This window comes from Catharus ustulatus, chromosome 1 (genome assembly GCF_009819885.2).
Source record: "Catharus ustulatus isolate bCatUst1 chromosome 1, bCatUst1.pri.v2, whole genome shotgun sequence".
Classification (NCBI taxonomy): Eukaryota; Metazoa; Chordata; class Aves; order Passeriformes; family Turdidae; genus Catharus; species Catharus ustulatus.
In genome coordinates this window covers 68,607,523-68,620,892 of record NC_046221.1, presented here as the reverse complement: position 1 = coordinate 68,620,892, position 13,370 = coordinate 68,607,523, and the positions used below count along the sequence as shown (strand labels likewise).

At 41.9% G+C, this 13,370-nt stretch overlaps 1 protein-coding gene across 1 annotated transcript in view; it reads right to left on the bottom strand.

Moving 5' to 3' along the window:
- ELOVL2 (ELOVL fatty acid elongase 2) overlaps positions 1-13,370 on the bottom strand; it is a 51,446-nt gene that overhangs the window by 27,625 nt on the left and 10,451 nt on the right. The window lies entirely within an intron of this gene.

Sequence of the window (13,370 nt, the reverse complement as noted above, 5' to 3'; positions counted from 1 at the left end):
GACATTCCTTCAGCACCTTAGCAATAAAACTCTGTCTCTGCAAGATGCTGCTGCATTCATGCATTCTTAGAGAAAAACCCAAGAAAAACTCCAAAAATAAAAGAATATATTTTTCTTAAAAAACAACAAAAAAATGCTCAAAAGAATCTGTTTATTCATGACACAAAAAGATTTCTCAGCACTGAGGAAATTAAACTAGCTTTTAGGAAAGTGTCCTGGCTACAACCCATAAGGAAAGGCATTTTCTGAATTCCAGACAATTACTTTACCAGCCTAATGATGGCTTCTGTCACAGGAGGTGACTTGATTTCTAGGTGTGGGACCTGTGCAAAAATCTGTTTCCATTTTTATCTCCTTGAGCTATACAGTAGCTCTGTTATTATTTCATGACAATGATACTCCCTTTTGGGAAATGCCACACTGCGGTTTGTCTGTGATGTGCCCACCTGCTGCATTAATTTGAAACAGACCTACTCCTGTGTTTAATGGTTTTGTGGTTAGATTTAACAGACTGCTTTGGAAAAAATACTGTAATGGATTTGAGAAACTTGTAGGAATGAGCATGCAAAGTTATTCGCTTTCATGCTTATATTACATGACAAATCTTACACGTCCAGAACAAAATAAAACACCATGTATATTATATTAAAATACTGTGGACAAACCTATTCTCAGCTGCATTGAAATGGAAATTAGGTACTGAATGCTTCTAACAGTTAGATGGAGGAACAGGAATTGTAGAATATTAAGAATAAAGAGCAGAATAAAATAAAATAATAATAATGGAATTATTTAGGTTGGAAAAGACCTTTAGGGCATCAAGTCCACCTGTAAACCCAGCTCTGCCAACCCCACCACTAGACCATGTCTAGTACCACATCTAGACGTCTTTTACATACCTCCAGGGATAGTGATAAAATCACTTCTCTGGCCACATTGTTCCAGAGCTTAACAACCCCTCTAGTGAAGAAATATTTCCTAACACCTAATCTAAACCTCCCCTGGCACAACTCGAGGGCACTTCATCCTGTCCTGTCACTGATTGCCTGGGAGAAGAGGCCAGCCCTCACCTGGCTGCACTCTCCTTTCGAGCAGTTTCAGAGAGTGGTAATGTCCCACTGAGCCTCCTTTTCTCCAGGCTAAACAACTCTAGCTTCCTTAGTCTCATCAGACCTGTGCTGCAGACCCTTCCCCAGCTCTGTTCCCCTTCTCTGGATCTGCTCCAGCACCTCAGTGTCTTCCTTGTGGTTTGAGGTGTGGCCTCACAGGGGGACAATCACTGCCCTGGTCCTGCTGGCCACACTATTACTGATACAGGCCAGAATGCCCTTGGATTTATTGGCCACCTGGGCAGACTCCTACCTCGTATTCCACTGACTGTCACCTGGTGCAGGTCCTTTTCCGTAGGGCAGCTTTCCAGGCATTCTGCCCCAAGCCTGTAACACTCCTGGGCCTTGCTGGACCTCACACCATTGACCTCAACCCATTGATTCAGCCTGTCCAGACCCTTTGCAGAGCCTTCCCACCCTCCAGCAGTTCAGCACTCCCACCCAACACAGGTTACTGTCTCCATTGACCCAACTTGGAACCTCTCACACCTGCTGGGATGAGCAGACCGCATGCTGAGCAGATGAGCCAGTCTGAAATTAAATCTACCTCCTTATGAGTGTGGTTAAATGACACTGTGAGGACTGGTACCAGCTGACAACATTGTTTCCATCTTTCTTAATTAGCACTGCAAAATTTCAGTGCCTGGTTTGCCTTCACTGGTAATTTAAGAGTAGAACTTTTTCTAAGAGGTGCAGCAGAGAAACAAATATTCTTCTTAAGAATGTCCCAGCCTTTGCTTCTCTTGCAACATTGTACAGCTTATTTTAGTTTAATGGGAAAAAAATAGAGATTTACAAGATACAGATTTGTAAGATCGGTATAGAAAATACATTTGTTTATATACCTAAAACTAGTAGCAATAGTTTGGAACAAAAAACTTCTCACTTAAAAAAAGGTAGGTAATTTTGTGTGACTAGTTCTGACACCTTCCTGTCAACACTGCTACAAGAGACTCTACTGTGTTTCTGGGTTTTAGAACATGTTCTTAATAGTACCTCTGGGCAGATTAGATGCAAATGTCTTGCTCAACATCATCTGTCACACTTCTAAAGAAAAGTAAATAAAATCAGTCTGAGCAAATCCACATGCGCAAACAACTCTCTGGCAAATCACTGTAATAGCCTTTATCAACGAAGGTATTTGGGTTACAAGGCTAAAGATTAACATGTCTTTCATGTTGTTTCTTCTTTTGTACAGGACATTGCTCTGTGTAGTAGCAATGTACATTCCTTGGCAGGATTTTGGACAGATTTGTGGAAGATCTGTTTACCTAAACCTATTAAAAAGACAGTAGGTTATCTGAGCAAATCAAATCACCCAAATGAAAAGATCTGAAAGGGAGCATAAAATCAATGATGATAAATCAACAGAGATCTCCCTAATGAGATATTTCAGTATTTTTGCACAGAAATGTAAGTAAGTGAATAAGTAGCACAGTGCACATAAGTGAATTAGTTTTCATGCCACTGCACCTAAAACACAATTTCAAAGTCACTGAGTATGTAAAAAACATATCACTTCTTGTCATAGGTTTATATGTTTTTGTAAGTGCTGGTCTTCATTGAGAGACCAATATCTAATGGTCTTCTAGTAATTTTAGCAAAAGTAGTATCAGCTATGTAAAAATTGAGTAAATGCTATCTAAATAATAAAGACATCAAAATAACTTTGATTTCTCAAAAATACCTTTGATTTCTCAAAATACCAGTGATCTGTCATTAGACATTATTTATTGTCCTGTGAAAACACTGCCTCAAGTGATTTAGATTTGCTTTTTATATGGCTTTATAACCAAACTATTTGAATCCAATAGAAACATGAAAAAACTTTCTGAAATAAACTTCTTACAGATGAGTAAACTGCATCCAATCTTACTTACGTTATCTGGAAACCTTTTGTATTACTCTTGGTTTGTTTTGGTTATTTTAATTCGAAAGCCTTGAATGTCATCCAGCACCTCAAAAATCCAAGATAATTACTTGTTCTTCTTACACAGCCACACAGAAATTAGAATACTCTGTACAAAACAAGATCTCACTTCAGACTTCAAAGAAAAAGTGGAAATGGGTGCCAGCCTCTGCTCTCTGATACAACTCCTGGAAGTAACAGCGATATTTTAAACTACCCTGATTGAAAAGACATACAGGATTTTTATTATATATATGGCAATCTTCCCTTGATTCCCTGAAGAGTTCTGCTCTGCACATAGTCAGTGTCTGAGAAGTACTGGAATGAATCCAAATTTAGCAGCATGTTTTAAGAAACTGATCCTAGATGCTACTGAGCATGTATTTAAATATACAAATATTAAAGAAGATTTTGCAAGTGGTAGTGTTGGCTCCAGAATGGCTAAAATGGTGGATGAAATGAAGCAAAGTTGAGTCCAAATCAGACCTGCTTATAGATTAAATTGTTTAGCTTTTTATTCCTTAAAGCATTTAAAATTACTCTAGAACAAAGATGTACAATGAGGGACAATGCTTAATACATGGATCTCACTGCTAGGTAATCTCACTAAGAGTAGGAACAAGCTGGAGTGAGCTTGTGAGAGAAACACAGCTAGGTGGGGCATGAGACTGCTTCTATGTCTATGGATGTACTGGGAGGGAAGGAGGGAAAAATAGCTGGAAGAGACATTATCTTAGATCTTCCTTATTAGCATTTTAGATTAACCATTTGAAGAGACAGAAACTGGAGTCTTTACTTGACATGGTAATTTCTGTGTCCCACATTCTGGGACGTTCTCTCCACTCCAGTGGTAACAGGATTAGGGGCTGTGCCACAAATGCCTTACCCAGCAGAGTGGTGTTGCCAGAACTCCTAGAGGAAGCTTAACCCTCTGTGGCAACCTGGCTGGCTAAAGGGCTCTTTTGGCAACATAAGATGGATCCATGGGAGATGTTTTTGCTGCTGTAGCAATCTCACTGCCTGACTCCTTCCATCTCTGCTTCAAAGGCTTTTAATTTGGTGTGACAGAAGTGACTGAAGACAAGGGAAGTGAGAGAAGTCCTGCCGGTGGTCTGGGTCTGGAAAAGTGCCCATATAATATGTGGACAACGTTTGGTAATGTTCCTGCTTTGCAGAAAATAGCCAAGAATAGCTAAGAAAAGAACTGTGTGTGAACTACTCCATCTCGTCATTCATTCAGAATTCCAAGAAAAGAGAGAGCTGTATCTTTGTTTTGGAAATGCAAGCTGTGTAATACATTTCAATGTAATGCAAAAATCTCTGAAAAATATGGTATGTTGGAAAAAAAACAAACAAAAGAAGGTTGTTCCAGCTTTAGCACAGAAAATAAAGAAATGAATGGTCTTTGTATGTTTCTTTTCTCCTCCTATTTCTTCTGAAGGCTTTCACATTAAACTGTAAGCACTCCAAGAAAGAAAGATGTTGTTACTGTCATCAGTAAATTATTAAAAAAACTTCAAGAGCATCTTTGAAGGTAGCATAGAATAACACTGTCTATATTTGAGAAACATACAGTATTTCTAAAAGGTCTTAGTGAGAACTCTGTCTGGTCTGAGAAATTTTATTTGATTTTCAGTGTTTTTCAGCCAGATCATATTTTACTCCTATTAATTTTTCGTACGATGTAATATATGACTCATTCCACTGCTAAAGCTTGCATGCATATGTGCAAATGTCTGGATATTTTCCCAGTTGATATTACCAAATTCAGCACTTCTTGTGACAGTTTTTTGCAGCTGAGGGTTATTTTTTGCATGCATTTGGAAATGACTGACTGCAGGTTGGCAGCCTGGGTGAGGCTGGGAGCTTGCAGGTCTGCCTGCTATCTGACATAACAAATCGGTGGGGGAACTGATTCATCAAATAGGTTGGTTTTCTCTGGAGGGAACTGAGAACAGTTGTTTGAACAGAGATTACAGCCAGAAGTGCTGAACACCTTCTCTTGTGCTGATTTAGTCACTGAAGAGAGACCCAAGTTGATGATGGTGTTACTGAGGATGTAAAGATAAGGGGAAGGTAGCTGCAAAGGGAAGGTAGGCTTGCAGGTTTTCCCTGAGTAGCTGCTCAGGTTACACTGCCTGGAAGAAAATGCAGTTTTCAGTGGATTCCTCAACAAGAAAACTGGCTAGCCATTTCTGATATGAAAAATGAATGGATGTGAAGTTTGGTAAAAGACAGAGCTAAATGTAGCCAGAGGTTTTATCTGGCATTTGAGCTGTCTAAGTGGCTTGACTTCAGATTCTCTTAATTTATTGCTGCCCAGAGAAATTTTACCACAAGGCTTAGCAGTGCCTGAAGGGAAGCAGGAGACAGCCAGTAGTATTTGCATCAAACCTGAAGCAGAATATTTGACTGCCTAAATTACCAGGAGCATCCTAAAAGGTGTTCCTTACACCATCAAACTGAATTTAATTTCATCTTCAATTTTAGTTCTGTGTTCTCTCTACTCAAACAGATCTTTCAAGAAAAAGTTCAATCACCCAAGATGTCTGGGGTGTAGTGCTGTGGTGCGTGATGCTGACGAATCTTGATGACCTTTGTGGTCCCAAGGGAGATGTGGAATCTCCTTTTTCAAAGGCACAAGACCTGGGCACCCTACTCCCTGCACTGTGCAGACAGATGGGCTTGGAGAGGGTACAGGAGCTCCCTTTCTGCAGGGTGGTAACTGAGCAGCAGTGGCTGCTTCTGGAGCTGGATACCTACACAAGTGTTTCCCCTTGCAAACACAGCCAAGATAAGAAAGCAGTACCTGGATACATGCAGGGACAGCAGCCAGGTGTGCCTGCAACACCAGTGTTCACACCTGCTCTCTGTTTAATCTGCCAGTGGACCTTCAGCTTGCATCCTAAATCTACCCTGAGCCTCAGGCTGGCAGTTAACTCTGGAATTTATTTTTCTGCAACTACAGCTCTTGTCTCCCTATGGAAAACTTAAGTTTGTGTCACAGCAGAGACTAGAATCCAGCTGTTGAGATACATTATTTCAGTTCAAATCTTTCCCTTTTCTTTGATGGTGGTCATGGCTGACTTCCCTCAAAAAATCAGGGGGATGTGCTAGCCCAAGCATTAAGAAAGTCATAAAAAGGTGTTAGATATGAATTCAAGTTAGGTAGAAGAGAAGTTTGACCTTAAAGATCATTTAGTTCCAACCCTCCTACCATGGGCAGGGACTTGCCACTAGACCAGATTGCTCAAAGAAGAAATCTTTCCTCTTGATAATATGCCTCTGCTCTTTGGGGAGTTAGAAATAAATCTTTTGGCAATCATGTACCTTAACCAAGTTTCTGTGCAGATTCCATGCGCCTCTGGTGAATAATGTCACGTTTATGCAGTTCCATTCATGCCAATGGTACTTTTCGTGGTGTTTACACACCCAAACCAGACCATAACGTTAGGAAGAGGAACTGTGGACCAAGCAAACATCCCCTGTCGTTGCCCACAGTGGAGAAACAGCTCCCACAGCCACATAGAAGCTACCGCAGACAAGAACAAGCCCAGAAGGGACTTGGCACAAACCTCCCCGACTTAATTCCCGTTTTCTGCCAAAGCAGCTGGTGGCAGAAAGCCAGCCCCACCCTTCAGTATCTGTTCCTGTGTTATCTTTCCTTCTGCTGAAAGGGAAGCAGATGAATTTGAGGCTTGAAGGTTGAGAAACTTCCACACTTTGCTCTGTGGAGTGTGAGTTTGGGTGGCCTCCACATGAGTCAGGCCACACAGTTCTCCTAACAACCCCTCCTGAGGCATCTTATGGCTCTCTGAGTATTATTCACAGGGAATCATAAGAGAAACAGTGTCCTGCTCAAGGCAGAGCCTTTGCCATGCTGCTCACGTGGCACTTGTGAGTACAAATTGTGGGTACAAGTGTTCTTCACCCTGAGGAAGCAGATCCCTTTGAGCTTGCTCATTGCCCCCAAAACAGCAAGCACGCTCTGCTTCTGTTCTCTGAGCTCCAAGCCAGGCTTTAGCTGGTCACCTCAGAATGGCAGGGTGACCCAAGGAGATCTGCTATGCTTGGTCTTTCCCAAAACACACCTGCACCCCATCTTGCTCATGGCTGTAGCTACAGCAAGGCGCATGCCCCTCTCCAGCTGTAATCCCTCTCCTCTACAGCTGCAATATCCATTTTCACTGCTGAATTTTTTCTTTTTTTACAGTCTGAATCTATAGACAACCCTTCCTGCTGCTGCTTGTCTGAAACAACAGTTTAGGGATTGGTAAAATTATCTCACACAATAGGGGGAAATGGAATGGATGATAATCCAATGCAATGAAAGGAAAAAAAATTACTTTTGGATCTTCTAACATTCATTTTTCTAAAAAATCGTGATACAAAATGAAGATCAAACTGTAAAAGCTTTGCATTTGTGTTTTCATTCTCTCTTCCTAGCTAACAAAGCATACCCTGTTTTCTACTTTTTCCTTGTTCCTCCAAAAGATGGTTTTAACTCATGATACTGAGGTATCACAAAGAGAACCCTTCTGCCTCTCTGAAAATGCCAGATTTCAGCTGTAGTGAAGTAGAAGGGTAAGTTTTGCTTCTTATTGAGAAATTTATAATAATGCAAGATGAAAACTCAAAGCCCAGCATGTATTGGTTTAGTGCAGTTACATTTGAGAAGTGAGTTATGCAACACTTGGTGTAAAATTCCTGAAAATGGATTGCCTGGCTTTGGAGATTGCTGCCAAAAGGAGGCACTTTGCAAGCACCTCAGTTCTGTGTGACAGGCCTTTGCAGCCATGAGATGCTGCAGGAGCAGTTTTCTCTCAAGCCTGATCAGTTGTGGGTTGATGGTTGGTGACTCACATTGGAAATGAGAGTTTGAGCTGTTTTCAGCTGGGGGGGCCAACATACTCCAGACATTTGGCTTCTGATAAAAGAGCATTAATATTTAGCTTCCTTCTGCTTTGGGATTTTAAATTTTATTTAACAAGAGGGCTATTTTCACTTGGTTTTGTAGTCCCGCTCAGCTCTGCACCTGCTCATCCCACACATGGGAATAAGGATGGAGGAATAGCTGCTTTATGGTTTCTGTCAGGGTTCAAATCAGCCTAAAATACCATCAATACCACAGGTGAGAAAGCAATAAGAGGCAGAAGAATTTTAGTGAAAATGGTGTAAGTATGTGAGCTATTTCAGACCTCAGTCTTGTTTCTGGACTAGGCAGCCTGCTAGGAGTCATAGAAAATATTAACTGCTCACATAAAATGAGGCAAGACTTGTTTTACCAGTCACACTACTGTCAGATCAGTTATTGTGAGATAAATTGCTTTTGCAAAATTAATCAGCTGTTCAAGTTGTGGTGGTTTTTTTGGGTTTTTTTTGTTTATTTTTTTGGGTTTTTTGTTTGTTTTTTGTTTTGTTTTTTTTTAAATACAAGGAAAAGAAATTTGGGAGGTTCTGCACTACAATTGCAATGGTTAGAACAAAAGTGATTTAAGAACCCATTAATATTTACTTGGTTTTACAAAACCCTTTCAAAATTGAAGTGCTTGAAAGCATTCTGCTTTTTACACATTTTTTATTTCTTGATCTTACCAAAGGCTGATGTTCGCAGTGTCTCCAAGCGAAAAATCCCCTTTCTTGAATGATTGCTTGCATGATTTCCCTTCTACAATTCCAAATCTTTTTTTCCTCTGTTCTTTGTGAAGGTACCAAGTAGTCACTAAAATAATGCAAGCCAATTTCAGCTCTTAAAATAGATATTATATAGCCTTAAAAGTAAAGAAAAAGGAAGAGTAGCTGCTGTGGCCCAATTTGCAGCACCTGTCAGTCATGTACACTCCCAAGAACCGTATCTTTATAATCCATCCTCTTGCTTGTTATCAGAATTTCAAAATGAAACTGTCACCAAAGCAGATCAGTGCAATCCTTTTAAAAGTAATCCTGCTCAATTCTACCTGCTACACAGGGGAACATCAGCTTAACTTGTAATTAAAGAAGATTTCTCTAGGGAGACCTCAGATGTGGCCTGCCAGTTCCCATGAAAATGGTAGCAATTATTGACCTCATTTTCTTTTGCTCTAACAATCAGATTTAAAATTACAGAATGACCTGAGCTGGATCATAATTCCTGTCAGTGACAATGTGACAAGAATATATGACTATGAGGGGAATAAACAAAAAGGAAATCAGTTAAAAATGAAAGAGTAGATAAAAATTCTGCCTCCTTCTAACAGCCTGAGTGAATACATCACTTTCTCAGGCCAAGCAACAATCCATGGGAACGGGTTATGGCTTGAATAACAGAAAGGTTTCCTTTGGAGCAGGCAGGTCTTAAACTTACAAGCAAAGAACCCCAATTAGTTTTTTTAGAGAGAGGTTAATTCTGTTTCAGTTGTTTTCTTAATTGCCTGTTCAGCTCTTGTTGACATTATGAGGTGTTGGGAAGGCAGATCAGTGTCAGAATTAATTTTACATCAGCAATACGAAAGCCTGCACAGCTTAACTTACCTGCTTCCAAACAACTAGGCTTGGTAGAGGATGGCTAACCAAACTGTGTATGAAGAACCAGTATACAATTTCATCTTATATAAGAGCAAGACAGCCAGCTGCACTTTGAGAAGCACAGGAAAATAGTTCTACCAAAACAAAGGAGGAAATCATCCCTTTAAGGCTTTGGATTTACCAGACTATTTAGTTTTGGAACAGAATATTCCCCAAATATATACTGGGTATTGTATTGCCCAAAATTTGCACGTGCTACTACACGTTTTTTTTGCAGCAAAGATTTTGCATTCTGCATTTAGACCCGTACAATAAATAAACCAAAAGGGCATGGGGAGCAAATGAAATGGTAGGGGAGAATTACAACCACAAGTTTACATGGTAGCTCAGTTTTCTCTATGCCGTATCTTGATAAGTTTGTTTTCCTCACTATTTGCAGACAGATTTTGTTGCTGCTGAGAAGCTGATTTCATAAGTTAGTATGCATGCAGGACTTTTATTTTGTGCTTGGCATACACAATTGATCGTTTTTCTGGAGAAAGAAACAGGGACAAGCTGACAACATATCCTTTCTAGTACTGTGAAAATCTCTTCATTTTCTGCTGCAACAAACTTCACGATCTGAGATGAATAGGAGATCCTAAGCCTCAGCACACGATCTCATGGCTTGTTGGACAAAGAACCTTAAAAAACCCTCAAACTAAAACAACCCCCCCCAAAAAAAGACCCAAAAGCAAGAGCTCTGGTTTTCCCACAATCCTGGCAGTGCAGGAGGACAAAGGGCACTCTATGCCAAAGAAGTAGGTTTCTTGGTTGCCGTCCCAGATGTCTGCAACTGTGTCCCCACGGCAGGGATTAATGTGGAAGGGACTGACTGCCCCTCCTGATACAGGCAGGGGGATCAAAAAGGATTTTATAAAATGTGTTCCTTGGCTGGAGCTTTCCCCCACTGAACAGTTTTGCCTGAGTTTCTTAAACAGCTTGTACCAGTGCTGGGGGGGTCCTCAGCTGCTGGCAGGGGAGACAAGGCAGGAGTATTTGAAACTCTGTGTGGGTAGCATTTCTAGTTCCTCTGGGCACACTTAAAAGTAGGGCTGTGTGGTTTTTATCTTTAAAGGACAAGAAATTGAATTAAAATAAAGTATTTAAAATGTAAACATTTAAAAATTAAATACAGAGTTAGGGTGCTTTTTACATCTTGTAATCTTTGACAGGCAGTTGTCAGTTGCCCATCAGAAAACTGTAAGTCAAAAACACAACTTGTGAAATACTAACTAAATAATGGCTTAATTCAGACTTTTTCCTGTAGTTTTAATTCCCTTTATAGACACACTTTTGCTAAGGACAGGAGTGGTAGAAGATTGAATACAGCCTGCGAAGCTTGTAAAAAAAAAAAAAGGAAAACTGTGAGAGATGTTGGAAAAACTGACAGCTCTCTAGATACATGTAATTAACACTTGTTTCAAACCAGTAACAAAGTCTTGTAGACAAGGTGTATGAAGCAGAATGCACTTCTTACATATAAAATGCTACAGGTACTGTATGTAAGAAAATGGATGAAATGCAGCAGATTTTATTTGCATCACTCAACCATGTACAGTACATATAGTCAATACCTTATGATTCTATGAAATTCACTACTATTAATTTCATACTCCTGAAGTACTTTAAAGGTGCAATAGATACAGAATGTGTACAGAAGCCTGCTTTAAAAATACAAAAGGTTCTGTGTGTAAGTAGAAAATCGTAACATAGGATACCTTACTTTTTCCGACAAAAATAATAGTCGTGAAAATACTTTCATCTTCATGAGTGAAACAGTCTCCAGTTGATGCAATTATTTGACTGCCCTGAACTCCTTATAAACAAACAGAAAAACTAAATCAGAGCTAAACATCTGTGGCATTTTAAGTACCATGAAAGCCACTGTGCTGCTGAAGAGTTGGACTGCCAAGCACTGGCTCCTCAGCTGTTCTTCCCCTGGGCTGGGAATGACACTGCAGAGATGTTGGCAGTGCTCGTTCTACAGCTGTTTCCTCTTTCAGATAAAGGGATTGGTTAATTGAAACTATCCAAACAGGAGCTCTTAAAATACAGTAATTTCACGAATACAGGCCGCACCAATTTGACTAAGATTTTGCTCCTAAACCGGAAATGCGGCTAATAATCAGGAGCGGCTAATACACCCTCAGAAGTGCCTGCCAGAGTGCTGAGCCGAGCAGCTGCAAAGTCGGCATTTTGCGATTGTTACAAATCGCTACTCTGTTGCACCGCGGGTGGAGCCTGGCTCCCTGTAGGCAGCACGGGGGGCGGGGAGAGAGGCGGGAGAGCTCTCTTTCCTCCTCTGCCACAGCCCAGGGGAGAGACGGGGGGGGGGGGGGCCCGGCGCCGCCATTGCCGCGGCCCGGGGAGGAGAGGGGGGACCCGGGCCGCCCCCACCGCGGCCCGGGGAGGGGGGGGGAAGCCCGCACCGCCATTGCTGCGGCCCGGGGAGCCGACGGGGTGCTTTGTCCCCGCCTGCCGCCGCCGCGGCAGGAGCGGGGAAACTCCGTCCCTGCCCGCCGCCGGCGCCACGAGCGCGGGAAAGCTCCGTCCCCGCCCGCCGCCGCTGCCGTAGGAGCAGGGGAAGCTCCGTCCCTGCCTGCCACCGCAGGGCAGCGCCGACCCGGGGTGACCGAGCCCAGTGGCAGCGGCGGCCGGCCCCGAGTGGCAGCACCAGGCTGGGCCATCTGGCCCCGTCAGCGGCCCCTAGCGGGCCGAGCCTGCACAGCCTTAGCTCAGCCAGTAAACCCCGCCCTCCCGCGGTTCTGTTACTAATTGCACGCGGGTCCTCGCTGCGAAGGACAAAGTGGCTTATATTCGGGTGCGGCTTATCTATGGACAAAAACCGAAATGTTTGCCAACACCCAGAGATGCGGCTTATACTCAGTGTGGCTTGTATTCGTGAATTTACTGTACCCTGTACCAAGTTCCTGTGAGTCATGCAGGACTGTGACCTGCAGCAAAGGAATGATGCTGTGTGCCTGGGAGCTGGTGCAGCTGGAACAGGAGAAGAGAGGTGTTCATGTCTTTGGCTAGCTTTTGTAGTGACTTCTTTAGTATAGATCCTCCAAATCAAACCCCCTCTACCCTGCATTTTTACTGAACTAAGCCACCAAGTTCTTGTTTCCATAAATTTACACAGTCTAGAAGTTAAAATCATACTTTCAAGCTTTTCACTGCAACAATAAAACCAGAATTATATTTAAAATGAATAGCTCTAAATTAAGATTTTTACTGACCTCTGTAAATTCAGAAAGCTCAGAAAGGAACAAAGTGGGATTAAAACCCACAAAAGCACACTTATAATAATGCTTAGGTGTTTGCTTTTTCCCCCAAAACCCTCTCCCGAGTGTCCTATTTACACATTATATCTATGAAGATGAATTCTGCCCAGCTGTTTTTCCTTTGTGGAAAATTGCACCTAAAATAAACACTTAGTCAAACTGGGCTAAGTACCTGCCAAAAAGCAAAATCTATCCTGATACATAATCTAACCTGCTCAAGTTGTTGAATTATATTATAAAGAACATTAAACAGGACAAATTCCCATCCCCTTGCCCCTGGAAGAAGCAGGAGATTTATGAGGGGGCATGTTCACAGCAGAATTATAGCCCAACATGTTATGGGTAAATGCCATGCTGGCTGCTGGAGAAACCAGCAGAGCTCCACATGGATGTAACACTCCCCTTGCCCAGACTCACTGGACCCACTGTCAGGAGTGGAGCTCTTCTATCTTAATTTCTCTTCAAAACCAGGGAAAGCAGGATGCTGGCAAGGTAACTAAGCTTGAGGCATGTGTATGCATG